At 51.3% G+C, this 15,275-nt stretch overlaps 1 protein-coding gene across 1 annotated transcript in view; it reads left to right on the top strand.

The window, feature by feature from the left end:
* Positions 1-6,459: 6,459 nt before the first annotated feature.
* LOC117226563 (uncharacterized) overlaps positions 6,460-15,275 on the top strand; it is a 59,231-nt gene continuing 50,415 nt past the window's right edge. Inside the window, exon 1 of the mRNA XM_033481026.2 lies at positions 6,460-7,008. The gene's annotated coding sequence lies outside the window, so the exon portion shown is untranslated. The remainder of the gene's footprint in view (positions 7,009-15,275) is intronic.

Below are 15,275 nucleotides of genomic sequence, written 5' to 3'. Positions count from 1 at the left end.
TCACGAGTCGGCCGCGGCCGGGTCGCTTACTTTTCAGAGCGGAAACGGTTGCGGTAATAACGTCTGCCGCGAAGTGTTCCAGAGAAATGAAAAGGAACTAGCGGTCCTTGTTCGCGGAGAGACCGCGACGCCGGAGGTCGCGGCAGTCCGAAGCGATCGCATGGACGTTCCCCACCGACCGGTACGTGTTTCATGATGACGATATCGCTCCTTGGGAACACCCATTCGTCACCCTGCCGTCTCTAATTGGATTACGACGATTCCCTGTTCTCGCGGCGACGGATATCGCCGATTGTCACGCCGCGATTGCTTCGTCGCCGCACGAGCCGACCGAGCAACGCGATTCCGAGATAATTGACGTTAAGCAGTTCGAAAGACTCTTCTTCTTCTATTACCACTTTGCCCCCCCCCCCCCCCCCCGCCCCCTTTCCTTTATTCTCTGGCCGAGAGAGTCTCCTTTTCCGGCTGCGCGGGGTCTGGGTTAATCCAATCAGCCGCCGCGATGCCTTTTTCCTGACGGTCGTCGACGCGGCGAGATGCGAACATTTGACCGACGATGTTCTACGATGTTTAAGTTACATTCTCAAATTTTTAGGTCTCGATAATACAGCTAGTTTTCGCTAGAAACTTGCACGACGCGCGTGCTTCGCACAGAAAGCGTCGAATCGGCTAAATTGCTGTTAGAACAGGAACAACGGAAAGGCTATTAACCCTTTGCACTCGAAGCCATTTCAACGGTACAGTAATGTCTCTCTAATTGATGCCCAGATTGACCACAAAAATGGACAATTTCAGAAGGGGAGATACGTTTATTCGTGCCTTGCAGCTCGTTTTTATAGTTGTTGACAATTGGTGACTATAAATATGAACCGCAAGGATCGAATAATCGTATCTCCTCTCCCTAAATTGTCCATTTTTCTGGATAATCCGAGCGTCAATTAGAGAGACATTACTGTATCCAATTTAGTGGACAATCCTGAGCGTCAGTAAGGGAGACATTACTTTAAATCTAAAATAATTTTTCTGACGTACAGTAATTCCATTTTATATGACAAAGTGCATTTTATGGATACGAAATTGAGTCTTCTGATTCATGCTTTTAATAATATTTATAATCTAAACTTCGATAAAAAATAGAAGAATGATATTAGAACAACGATAATTTCAGTGGTGCCTCGGACTAACCACTCGAGTGCAAAGGGTTAACACTAGATTCACGGAATCCATCAAAATGGCCGGTTAAATTCCTTAATTTACGATTGTTCACATCGTAAAGATACATCTATGAATTATTAACGTTGCAATAACACTTGTTCAAAATCAGAATAAACGTCTCACCCTTACTTTTATAAATTAGAATATGAAACAGCTGTTTTTTATGCTCCGCGAATCTAGCGTTAAATGGACGAGAAATATCTTTGGAAAAATGTGTTCACGTAATGACAGAAGAAAGCTCGGAATTGTTCCGAACATCGCGAACGGCACAGCGGTGAATTCCGCCATTCGAAGGATCATTTCGTGGAAAAATCGTGTCCCGGTGCCTGGAAGCACGCGGAACCATCTCTCCGCATCGTTCTGCGATGATTGTACTACGCGCATCGCAATCTAAGAGCCTCTCCGCGATGTATTCCGTTGTCCGCGTGATGAAGCTTGTCGCCTGTTAACTCTTGCGGGCAACAGGAACAACGGTGGAAGCGTCGCTCGTTACGGTTTCTTCGTCGTTGCGAGTGAGTAACTACGCTCCGAGAATTCTACGGCTCGTTTTACGAGAGCGATTCAGCCTATTCCGCCGCCGCTCCTCCACCTGTTCCATCGCGTCGAACCCACACCATGCGCGTCCGTCTTCGGCCACCGATCAAAGCCCTCTTCGCGGTAGAAATATCGAATTTCTCGCGTCGATATACATGCATACATATTCGAAGAACCAGACCGCCGTGGTATCCCCCGGCGATAACGCTATCTTGAAGAGATAGCCCGCCGAATTCTTCTCGGTAGCGCGCAAACTCGACGAACGAGAGAGAGAGAGAGAGAGAGAGAGAGAGAGAGAGAGAGAGAGAGCGTCGAATGACGCAGAAGGTCGAGGTCGCCCGGACCGGAAGAACATAATCTGCTTCTGTTTCGTGGAAAACTCTTATCCGGGCATTGTCTCGCGAACACAAAAGCGTCCTCGGCACGGTATGCAAGCGTTACGAGCAGTCCGTCGGCGACAATGCCTACGCTCGAAACCGATAAACGATTTCCGGCGAGCGGAGGGCCCCCCCGATACTTCTATCGATCCGCGACAATCGAGACACGATCGCGAGCGTGCATTCCACGCCGATTAACGGGGCGCGCGCGTTTCTCGCGGTGTTTGTCTCCGGTTGCCTTTCTGCGAACGCGCGAACCTGAGAATGTTCCAGCAGAAATCGAACTGTTGCGCGAGATAATGGGATTCTCGGTTTCCTGAACTCGCGAGCAACGAAGCCACGCCTCCTCTTGACACGCCAAGCGCACGTTTCGTCTTTTATTGTCCGCTTAGTCCGCGTTATAATGTGCCGCGAAATCTGTGGCATGTTATAGCATTATTGTAAGCATCGCGTTTTCCAAATGCGAACAGCTGTGAGGACGTTCTTTTACTTGGAATGGGGGCGTGGCTTGCTGGCCCCGGCTCAAAGTCAGCGGCCCGTAATTGTTTGATATTTCCCGAGAAGTTTTCCGTCGTTCGGCGCGTCTCTTGGCAATTTTTGCCAAAAATACACAGACTCGGGCTTTGCTCAGACTTGTTGAGGCGGCCTGGGGGCGTGGCCTATTGGCCCCCAGGCTGGAGCCGATGGCCCTGGCCGGCCAAGGTGCGGAGTTGGGTGACGCGGTTGGCAATCGATACGATGTATATTGCGGAGCGGCTGTACACGTTGCACGCCGATGAAAAGCGAGGCGTCGCGACGCATCGAAGTCTCTTGAAAGCGAGACGGATAGCAGAGACATCGCGCTCGCGCTGGAGAGAGAGAGAGGGAGTTGAACGTGAGCGTCCGCCGGTGGACGGTCGAAATTCCGAAATTCCGGACGCGCCGAACTGTTATCTAACCCGTCGCGTCTGGCTCGGCGGGCACGTAGCAGCGTCGTTCCTCTCGGCGTGCACCCGCCGGTTTTCGCATTAGTCACCGGTCGGGACAGGGACAGGACAGGAGACAGGAGACAGGAAAGGCGAAAGGCGACTGCTCGTAGACCAGTTGTAGGCGCACCGCTCCGCTCCGCGCCACGCCGCGCCGCGCCGCACCGGCAGGTATATACGCGCGTATTTTGTTCCGCTTGAGCGACCACCACCGTCGTCGTCGTCGTCGCGTTCGCCGTTGCTTAAAGAACCAACGATTTCCAGGTAGAACGCTTGCTTGCTTGCTTGCGTAGTAGCAATCGCCGGAGATTACTTGACGACAACGGCCACCGGATAATCGCCTCGTGACTCCGATACTCGCCGGCAACCGCTGCTGCTGCACACCGGCGCGCACCGCGCAACCAGACGTCTATTTTCTTGGACATCGTCGGATAAAATCGATCGCCGAAATTTTCTACCGCGGCTTTCTATTACGGAATCTCGAACCAGCGATCTCGTTGCACGAGAAAACGCGATGAAAGGAATTTTACGCCGGGTTAACGCTGGATTTACGGAGCTCGGGAAACAGCTGTTTTATAGTGGATTATTTATTCTGATTTTTATTATTATTATATTATTATTATTATTATATTATTACTATTATTATTATTACTATTATTATTATTATATTATTATTATTATTATTACTATTATTATTATTATTATTAGTAGTAGTAGTAGTAGTAACAGTATATTATTATTAATTATTTTATTATATTCTGATTATTGCTGACATTTATCCTGATTTTTAACAAGTTTTCGTGTTCTCTCGTGCCGCGATCGCGAATCAAAGATTTTTAACGAAGCCGTAGCGGGAAATGTGAACGATCGGCCGACGATGTCCACGAAAATAGGTGTCTCGTTGCACCGTGTCCGCGTGTACAGCTTCTTCGGGGCCGGCTGCTCTCGATACTTGCAGCCGCGGATGACTTTCGCGAATCGATTTGCTCCCCTCCCGCTTCTCGCGAGCCCGTGTTACGGTAGGTCGTTCACCGAGCTCGCGAATCTCCCTGGTCCTGCGTACCAATCCCGCGAATTATTATTGTTATTATTATCATTATTATTGTTACTCGCCGATACGTTCTGCCCTGAACCCAAACGCTTCGAGGAACCGCTTCCGCTCCACTCCGCTTCGCGCATGGATCATCGCCTCCAGAATCGAATCTAACGAGACAACTTCAGATCAATTTCTCTACGAATGCACCATTTTTCGTCGGCGGTTACAATGACGAGAACTGTTTCAGCAACGATCATGTTTATATAGTCTACTAAATATGGATGCTAATCGGAGTCTTTTAAATTCATAGAAAATTGTAACATTTCATTGGCTGTATTTAAACATTGAAATCAAAATTTCACTGAGAAATTTACCCGTGACAGAGAGGCATTAATCAACGTAGTCGCGAATCGGTAATGCAAGAGAGGTTATTAATGCAACATGGAACATATAAGAATAATTAAGCACTTTACACACAATGCCGTAACACAATCAAAAGTTCGTATTACTCATTGAAGGAGCGTGCCATGTGAAATTAGCGAATGCCACTGAACGCGTAAACAGGACATTACTATTATAGAAATCATCATTTCACATTCATATTACTCCATCGCGAGTCAGCGATGGGGTTAATGGGGTTCAAGGGGTTAACCAATGCCTTTTAGATCAATTTTCTCTAGATAAATTTCTCTCGGTAAACTCTCCCCAATTTTCCTCGAACTTATAAACAAAACTGGACACTTAGAGAAGAGAAGACGCTCGATTATCCTCGCGACTCATTTTTACAATCACCGATTGCCGAAAATTACAAAAACGGGGGTGCGATGCTCGAATAATCCCCTCTTCCCCGAATCGTTCATTTTTATGTGGACGATTTTTATGCGCAAATCTTTTCATTGACCGCGGTCCGTTCGTTCGGAGCAAAGCGACAAATCGAAATCGAACAGCTCGGGAAGACTCCGACACGTACCAACAAAACATCACTCGACAGCGGGTGGGCCGTGGGGAGGGTGGTCGGAGGAGACTCGAGTTCGGAGAGTCGAACGTTCGTAAAGGCGATCGCCGGGACTTCGGGGCACCGATGTCGGGCCCCGGGGTGCTCGGAAAAATCTCCGACCCTGAAAATCCGTGTACTTTCTTCGCGAGGCGACCGGTCGCGTCGCGGTGTTGTTCGTGCACAGGGAGGAGGCCTGGTCGAGTCTCGGGACTCGGGACCCCGCCCTGGAGTCTCGAGCCCCTCCGAGCCCCTCTGTCGCGACACGTCGGTCCTATGGCGAGGAGCGGCAGGGCTGCCACCATCCGGACCGAGTCCCGGGGTGCCGGGCTTGGCCGGTACGTTCCTGCCTCGCTGTCCCGTCTATCCCGGAGCTCATTCTTTCACCGACCGTCGAGCAGTGCAGAACGCGGTCGCCGTAGAACGACGCGATCTCTCTTCCCGGTTCTCGGAGCACGCCGACCACACTCGCAGATATTCGAAAGCTCGACGGTTCGAGATAAAGAAAGAGCGCGCGAGAGACAGAGAGAGAGAGAGAGAGAGAGAAAGATCGTCGAATCGGAAGCAGATTTCGGGTCCACGAGGGTAGAATCTGTTCGGGGCAGTCTCGGTGCGCGCGTTGCATCGACCGGACAAAGAGGATTCGGCGGGTACGCAGCCGAAACTCTCTCCTCGACGGACGGCGGGAACAAAGGAAGGAGAGAGAGAGAGAGAGAGTCGCACACAGTCTTCTCTCGGGAACCGATCGATCGGTCTCTCTTTCTCTTTCTCCCTCTTTCGGCACGCATGGCGTGGTTGTTCGGGCCGGTGGTGCGCCTCTTCGCCGATTGATCGATCGAGTCTCGGGCTCGCCAGCTCGGGGGTGAGTTTCCTTGGATCTTCGATCTCGTAATGTGCAATCGTTTGGTTCTACGGTTGGTGGTTCGTCGTGCCTCGTTCGTGTAAATCGCCCTCGTGTACCTGTTGGTGATTACGTACTTTGTCGCGGGACCACGATTATCCGCGAGACGACCGGTAGTCGAGAGAGGAGGACGAGGCTCTGTTGAATGTGTGTGTGTGTGCGAGGAAAAATCGAGCGAGAAAGGAGGAACGAACGAGAATGTGCGTGCGTGTGTGTGTGTGCTTGAGGGAGTGAGAGATAACGAGCGAGCGAGAGAGTCCGAGGGCGGCAGCAGCAGCGAAGAGGAAAGGACGAGGTGGAAAGAAAGAAGGAGAGAGAGGCGGAGGGCTCGAGAGAGAGAGAGAGAGAGAGAGAGAGAGAGAGAGAGAAGGAAGGAAGGAAAAAAGAAAGAAAGGAACGAGGCAGAGAGAGAGAGAGAGAGAGCAATACTGGTGACAGAAAGACGGCCGGACGGACAGACGGACCGACAGACGGACGCCGCTTCCCCTCCGCTTCTCTCTGTTCAGTCGGTCGCGCGTTACCGAGCCTGGTGGATGAGTTCGCGAACGCGCTCTCGCTTCGAAGCTGCCGCTGTCGTTTTCGTTGTCGTTTCTGTTTCCGTTGCTGCCGCGACTCGAATCGTCCAAGAGCTCTCGAGCCACCGAGTTTTTCGACGGTGAAAATAAATATCGATATCCGCGCCCACGCGACCGCCAACCTCGTGCGCGTGTGTTTGCCGGCCTGGCCAGCGGACCAGCGGGGAAAAATATCACATCGTCGCTCTCTTCTGCCGTGTGTCTAGACGCTGCGCGACCTGTCTTCGTCGTCCTCCTCTTTGTCTTCGCCGTCCTCGTCTACGGCGTCTTCGGTGATTGCCCGCCGCTCCTCGAAAACCCTCTCGGAATAATATACCCAGTGTGTTTCTTGTGGCGAGCCGCGGCGAGGGACGCTCTACAAGGGAAAGATTCCGCCTCGACGAGCTACTCACGACGCCCTCGACCAGCGAGGTGAGTACCGACAGACACCCCCCCGAGAAGTGCCGGGCTTCGTGCCCTACGAAATCATTCAGGGTCTCCTGCTCTCAAGTGCTCTGAAATGCTTCGAAATGCTCCGAAATCGGTCGTTCTACTCTGTTCCGCTCTGAAATTCTCCATTCTGCTCGCGAATGCTTCGAAAATCCGCGAAAGGCTCCCAAATGCTCCGGAATTCTCGGAAATTCTTCGAGGTGCTATTCTGTGCTCCGATATTGGTCGCTCTACTCTGTTCTGCTCCCAAATGCTCTGAAAATCCGCGAAAGGCTCCCAAATGCTCCGAAATTCTCTGCTTCTGCAAAAGACAGTCAACGTCCGTCCCCTCGCGCCTCGTGGTCCGGTTAGGCCCTTCGGAGGGTGCCCTCCGCGTCCCTGAACCCTCTGGCCAACGAATTCTACGTCGGTGGAACTTCCGGTGGCCATGCGAACCCTCGGCGAGCTGCGAAACCCGCGTCCCGAGTCGTCAAAACGCGTCGATCTGTCGTATTTCGACCAGTTTTTCGGCGAGCCGTTCGATAATCGCTGGGCCAGAGGCTCCGGGAGCGCGCCGCAGGCGGGATTTTCGAGCGTGTATCCCCGCGCCATTTTGAAGATGGGCACACCACCACCACCGGCAATCGATATAGCAGCCGGCGAGCGGGCACAGCCGGCTTTCGCTCGAGCTGCTCGCCCATGGAGACCCGACTCGATTCGACTCGAGTCGAGTCGAATCGACTGGACTCGGCCTGCTCGGATCGGTTCTCTCGGTAGCCGCGATCGATCCTTGTTGCTCCTGCGGAAAGGTTGCTCTCTCGTCGCGATCGTAGGATCTTCGAGGATCGCCGAGGATCGTCGAGAGCGGCCGGTTACGCCATCTTGATTCCCCGTTCCCCCACCAGTTGCCGGTATTAACCCCCGAACGATCGACCGGGCGCGCACACGATTTTCAGACCCGCGACCGGTGACCTTTCCTCCTCGCGAGAACCTTCTTTCTTTCTTCGCGAGGAGCTTCTTTCTGGTCGAAAGCGAAATCCCCGGTCGTCTTTTCTACCCTTAGAGGGTCCAGCGATCCCTGTCCTCCCCTCGATCGGCCGGCGATCTCTTCCGGAGGATCGGGAGGACCGACGTCGCGTCTTAGGGGATCGAAAACTCGCGGAGCGAGGCTTTGTCCGCTCGCAGATTTACCGGCGTTCCCTTGTTACCATGGCAAAAGAGAGGAGAGAGGGATAGAAAGGAGATACGTTCTTGCCAGCCCGGGTGCCTTAAACAGAGGCGACGTTTCTGCCTGCCTGCCTGCCTGCCTACGGTCTCTCTCTCTCTCTCTCTCTCTCACTCTCACTCCCTCTCTCTCTTGCTCTCTCTTTTTATCCGTCTCGCCTCTTTCTCTCTCCTTTGTGCCGATTTTGCATAGCAGGCCTCTACCTGCCGCGCATTTAAAACGCAGTCAAGGCTTCCACGGAAGCGATTGTTGTCGCTTGGGGAATGGCAACCGGTGGAGAAAGGCCAAGAAAATGCTGGCTTGGCTGGGCTCTCTGACTCGCTCCGACTCGCTCACCGGCTCGCAGGCACCTCGGGTCCGCTCTTTCACTCGTCCGCTCTTTTCCTAGCTTCTTCGACCAGATGATTTTCCAACGTGGATCGCGAAATTCCGCAGGAAATTCTCTCGGAACGGCGCTCTCGGCTTCGCCGCTGACGGACTCTTCGGGTAGCTACGAGGTTTAATCTTGGTTCGAGGCATCGATTTTCAGGAGATTCGTTTCCGATTCTTTTTGTTCGATCTTTTATTCGCGTCGTTACAAAGCGGGAATAGTAAATTGTATAATAACGATAACGTAGGAATAATAACGACGGTAATTACAGTAACCGGTAATGACAGTAAGAATTGAGATGCTCGCGTACAATGGTGAATATCAGCGGAGCGTTTGAGCGAAGCAGTGGAATTGAAATAAAAAATAATCGAGAGAACGGCGATATAACGATTGGCATCGATGAGATTTGAACGGTTTATACGGTAATTAGTAGTTATTATATGGGAAGAAAATAAAGGAGAAATTGAAAACGAGATGGGAGGAAAAATGAAAGAAGCCGAAGCACAAATATACAGGATGTCCCGTAAATGTCTCCCAATCCGAAAGTAGGGGGTTCCTTAGCGAAAATGCATTCCCCAATGAGCGGAACTGGGCTCCGTGCACTGGTTGGCTGGGCCGCCGCGCGTCGGCCGAGCTCGCCTCTGATTGGTCAGTGTTTTTCGTTAATAACTCGTAAACGAAGCCACGGAGAAAATTTTCGAAAAGGAAAAAGTTGCTCCGAATGACCTCAGAAACCTCCCATTTCCGGATTGCAAGACATTTTCGGGACACCCTCTATAAATGTTGATCAAGATCGTCTCCTGCGAGGATCGAGGTTCGCTCGGTATCAGGAACGAATAAGCAAGGCAGCTGCGTCTTCGCTAACAGCGAATTCGAGTTTCTCCGGCTCGTGGGAGGGGAGATGAAGAGTCTGCGAGCTCGCTGAGAGAGGCCCCGGTCTTCCCTCGGCAGGCTCTCCTCTCGTGTGCACCTGCGTTGGCATATTGGTCAACGTGCGTTTCGCCGAGGTTTCGCGATTCGCCGCGCATCGCTTCCCTCCTCGTTTTCCCCTCGTTCGCCGCAATATCGGCGGCAACCAGTTTCAGCAGCGACGGGTACGCGGCATCCACGCGATAACGGGTCGTTAACTTGCCCACATCTGCCTTTCTCTCGTTTACGACGACCAAGAAAAGAACCGTCCCGTTCCGTTCCGTTCCATTCCATTCCATTCTATTCTATTCCGTTCCGTCCTGAAAAAGAAATACGATAGACGAATTAACCGAAAAAAGTGGAATAATTAGGCTAGCAATTAGATTATTAGGTAAATCGAGCCTCCGTCCTCGGGAACGAATGGAAACGCGAGCGGAAAATTCGGGAAGAGCTCGAGGTGGTCAATCGAGGGAGAAAAAAGCGGGGGGCGAAGTTCGAAAGGCCGAGGGGCCCGGAGCCTGTTGGCATATTCGTAGCGCAAGATCTATTCTGAGCAGCACGCGTGCACCCTTCGAAGGCCCGTGTAAACAGGGGAACGGACCTTGCCCGTCTAAAGACTCGTGTAAACAGTTGGAGATAGGGAACGGGGAACGAGAGAACCACGGCAAACGCGGGATCAGCTCGAGCAAACTTCCGCGTACGACTCGGACGGGAAAACTCTCCGAGGCCCTCACGATGTACCGGCTTTCGGCTCGAAATCCTAATCGCTTGCTCTTCTAATTTGAGACTTCATTGGCTGAGAGGCTTCGATCGACGATTCAACCCCTTATCGATCTAGCAGCGGCCTTCGGTGCTCGATCGTTCCGCGTCAAACGCGACTACAATAATGTCTCTCTAATTGACGCTCAGATTGTGCACAAAAATGGATAATTTGGGAAGAGGAGATACAATTATTCGAGCCTTGTAGCTGGTTTTTTTTATAGTTGTTGACAATTCGTAATTATAAAAACAAACCGCAAGACTCGAATGATCGCATCGCCCTCTTCCCAAATTGTCCACTTTTGGGGACAATCTGAGCGTCAATTAGAGAGACATTACTGTACTACGGAATCCGTCAAAATGGCGGGTTTCTGATTTTTTAATTTACGATCGTTCATACCGTAAAGATGCATTTACGAGATATTTATTCAACTTATATGTTACTCGCGGCAAATGTTACAATAACGTTTGGAACAAAATCAAAATAAATGTCTCATTGTTGCTTTTATAAACAAATATAAGGCAGCTGTGTTTCGGCCGCCGTATCATAGCGTCAAGTTTCATTTCGGTAGAACAACGTTGATAAAAACGTTTTGAACAGCGAACATTGTTCCTAAAAAAAAAGAGAACGGTGTAGAAAACCGTTCGACGATGAACAGATCCTGTCAGCGTGTCCCGTTCGTCGGGGGCTTTTCCGAGGCCGACAGGGACTGGCACTCGGCTCTCGAGGCAGCACGCGCGGCCGCATGCGGGCCCAGCTCGTAACTCTCAATTTGGAGAACAGTGGGAAGCAGATGTCCTTTTCTCGCGGCCGAATTATTGGCCTAGGCCCTGGCCCCCGCTCTCTTTCATGCCGTCGCCTCGAATTAGACGCGATGCCGGCCCCGTGAAAATAATGGACGATTGATTCTCTGTGTACATTGTGCGCCGCCGGCCCTGTCGCGTGGGAATCGAGCGGTACACACCGTTCTTTCTCACACCACCGTAAAAAAAGGGGGAACCGAGAGAGTTTTATCCCCCTTTCATAGAGATACGTTTCCTTGGACCTCGGCCGTTAATGACCGAATGGGACGGAACGGAGTTCGCGCGAACGTGTTCTTCTACGCGTTCCTCGTCTACGCGCGCGCGTCTCTCTGTGTGCCTGCAGCATGCGTGTGTGTGTGTGTGTCTACCTAAGTGTGTATATGTTTGTGCAACGCTATCGCACACACATGATCGCGTGTGTTGACCCAGTGCCACGGTGGTCGACGTTCCTGCGCGTTTCAGACGCCGAGCGATCGCGCCGGGACGGCCTTGATTTCACGCCGGAGCTCGGCCGAGCACTAAAACCGACCGGTTCTCCGCGCTCCTCGAAAATATCGAGCTGCTCGAACCCTGCGAAAATCTCTCTCTCTCTCTCGAGAGAGAGAGAGAAGGCCGCCTCTCGCGATCGTCGCCGGAATTTTCTGACTCACGCGCGCAGATAATCGCCGTCGCCGTGGAAATCGCGTTAGCCGCGTTATCGGCCTCCGAGAATTCGGTCGTTTCGACAACGATCGCTCGCGGCCACGTCGTTTCGACATCGTTAAACAATCGTAAACCCGACGCCGAACTCTCGTTGCGTTTCGACGAACCGATCGGCCATTTTTCTATTCGAATTCTCGTGATTCATCCGCAGATTTTCCGGTACGATCGTTGCCGAAACGAGTTTCCGCGATTCCGACGCCGAACGGGGAATTATAAACTGTCCGTGTCGATTGCGAAACGACGACTTGCAAATGATACAGCCGTTGCGAACGAAGCTACGATTTCGAGCGGATTAAAAGGCGCGAATGGTTTCCGCGTCGACCGAGAGATTTCGAGCGACCTCGCGTCTCTCTGCGAATTCGGTTCCCATAGGCCGCCGTCGAGGCGAGATCTCGCCGCGACACCGTCGTTAAGCCCTTAATAGTCTTCGACGGCAGTGACCCCTGAATGCGCTTATTAATCTATTGAGCGGATCTGCAGAAAGAAATGTGGCTGCGGGCCGGCTGATCCGGCTGTTTGTCGCCGGCTGCGCGTCTCGTTTCTACGACTGCGATGCGAATAGATAATTAAGTTCGGCCTGCGAGCGATCCCCGAGATCGAGATCGATACCGAGCTTTCGAGTTTCGATACTCGAGCGGCGAACGCTCGACGACTCTCGCCGCAGATAATCCGCGTTCTTTTCGCGTTTCGTTCGCTCGCTTTTACGGCGCCGCGTTTCGCAACAGCTACATACACCGTTCCGGTTAATCGCTGATTGTTCCCGTGCCGGCCACCGATCGGCCACTTATCTAATCAGGGCAACCGATCGTTCCGTGAATCAGCGCGATTCGACTCGAAGTTTCCAGAAAATCGTTGATCGCTGGGAACTGTCGTTAAACACGGCGACCGTGCATCATACGTGAGTCACTGGCGACAGTCGAGCAATGCTGGATGCACGATGGAGGAAACAATTAAAAAGGAAACGATAACTAGGCCGCGGATTTCTGCGCGTTTGTGTAAAAAATCGAGTGGCTGAGATTTGAAACGATCGTATGATTGAAAGAATGAAAAATCGGTATATATAATACAGAGTGTCCCAAAAATGTCTCGCAATCCGAAAGTGAAGGGGTCCTTAGGTCATTTGAAGCAACTTTTTCCTTTACAAAAATTTTCTCCGAGGCACCATTAACAAGTTATTAACGAATAACAGTATTTTTCATGAATGACAGAATCGCATTTGTTCAGACTCGTTAAACGCTTTTATTCGAATCTATTGTACAGCGTTCTTTTCTTTTATATTTTCTTTTTTTTATATATTCTTAAAAAAGAATTTTAATAATCTAGAATCTCTAATTCAGATTTTAACATAAAATAATAATGCATTCCTATTGAAATGTTGACAAACCTAAATAAACGCGATCTTGTCGCTCCTGCGAAGCAGCGCACTTTTATTGTTCCACAGTCATAACATCTCCGGAATGAATCCTAAAACCAAGATCGAAGCGAAAAAGATCGAATTCCGAAGTGCTTCGGCCTCGGTAGGCGTGGCCTGAGCCGAGCGGGCGTGGTTCCGCGGCTCCCGAAGGAACGGAGAGAGCAGAGCGTTTCGTCCGGAGAAGCTCGCGTTCGTCTCGTCGATCGGCTAAATATAGGAACCACGAGATAAATCGTAGGTGCCAGTGAGTTACGACAGGAAAGGGCTACTTTCTCCGCGGGTTGACGCGCTTCCACGCTTCCCACGAGCCTCGCGAGGTGGTTCGACACGTGCGTCCGGGCCCTCCTCGCCACTTAGCGCGGCGTGTCGAACACGCATCTATTTTTTTTACGGTAGCACCGTCCCGTCGCGCACCCTCTCGGGGAATATGGAATAACAAAAATATTTGCCGAGGCCCTTTCCGCTGTCTAATATACGGCCCGTACTCTAATTATACGCTTCCTTTCCCCCCGTTGCGAGGGGAAAACAGTTTTCTCCGATGGCCCCCCAAAAAATGTGAACGCGGTTGCAAGCGCAGCGAGCTTTGATCACGGACAAATACATGTCGACACATTTTTGCTCGCATTGCAATTGGGGTGACAGGAAAAATGAAGAAATAATGATAATAAAATAATTTTTGATCGGATATTTTAGCAGATATCGATTCAGGTACACGTTGTTCACTGAACTATAGTACTTTCAACGTTTCAAAACGATTCAATTCGCTCGGTAGAATTTTAGTCGTGTTATCTGCTTTCGTCTCTTTGCGGTAGAATTATTATTTCAGGGCGTTTTGTGTTCCTTCCTCGTTTTGTGTCCATCTTCGAGGACGAAGGGTAATCAGATTTCTCTAAAATGAAATTCGGTGCTCTCGAAGCATCGAGGAGGATAATTCTCCGCGGCAACATAAACGCGGCAGCGAGATTCTGATTTTCTGCATCTGTATTTAACGACCATAATGAACGGCGACGCGAAGGCTGTCCAGGGTTCCGGGCAAATTGACCACGATCTCGATAATGGCTCGTCTTAATTCGAGAAATTCGTGGGGTTGGAAACGAAGCGGAACAATTTGAGCGGCGTGCGCGCCCTCCGCGGACGATCCTTTGTGCGGGCCGCGGTCCAATTTGCTCGGGAAATTCGGTTCGCAAGGGTGGCGGGGGCGCCGGGCAGGACCGGGGTGGTTTCCGAGTGCACCGCCGCCGCGTCCCGTTATATTACCTCGCGTAAGAATAATGGCGGCGACGGCGGAGACGTTTCCATTGTACCGTTCCGATACGGATAATGGACGCCGAAGTGGAAAGTACGTTCCGGTGTCGTCCGGGCCGCTCGTCGACGGAAACCTCCCGCGGAAAATGGGAAATTGTCTGGCCCTCGTGTCTGACGGCTCTTTACCAAATCAAATGAATCTCCGCCGGTATCGATTCGCGGCGGGGGTCTTCGAACCGAGCACCCTGTTACACGAGCACACCCGGTACACAAGCGACACGCAGACCGCCGCGCGTCGCGTCGAACGCATTAACGCCGGCGCGGCGTTGCGAAGCTGTTGCGCGCCGCCGACGCGAAAGTGCAATGCACCGTGAATAGGCTGACAGAGACGAACGCTATTATTCGGCGACAGTGATACACACGGTCCGAGCAGCGCGAACTTCTCTTTCGGGAAACCGGGGAGGAGGGGGCTAGCTGTCGGAAGCCGCGGTTTCTCTGTCGCACCCCCTGGCCGCGGATTAATTAACAAACGTGTTGCGATCGGAAATTGCCGGCCGCGTTGCGATCTTTGATATTTTCTTCCACGGAAACGGGAATAGATATTCTCTTCGAGTCTTTTGCATTCTGTTACGTAATCTTTGTTCTCTATCACAGAATTTTCTTATAGGAATATCATGGAAATTTTGAATGTTGCGTAGCATCGAGTTTTACTTCCCTTTTTCGGGATCACAAAATCTGCCATCGCCTGCACCGCGATCTTTGCTATTTTTTTCTGCGGAAACGAAGAAATTTATCCCGATGCAGTATTTTTCATTCGATTACACAACGTTCGACCTCCTTCC

The sequence above is a fragment of the Megalopta genalis genome, chromosome 2 (assembly GCF_051020955.1).
Source record: "Megalopta genalis isolate 19385.01 chromosome 2, iyMegGena1_principal, whole genome shotgun sequence".
In the NCBI taxonomy this organism is placed as follows: Eukaryota; Metazoa; Arthropoda; class Insecta; order Hymenoptera; family Halictidae; genus Megalopta; species Megalopta genalis.
This window is presented reverse-complemented; position numbering and strand designations above follow the sequence as displayed.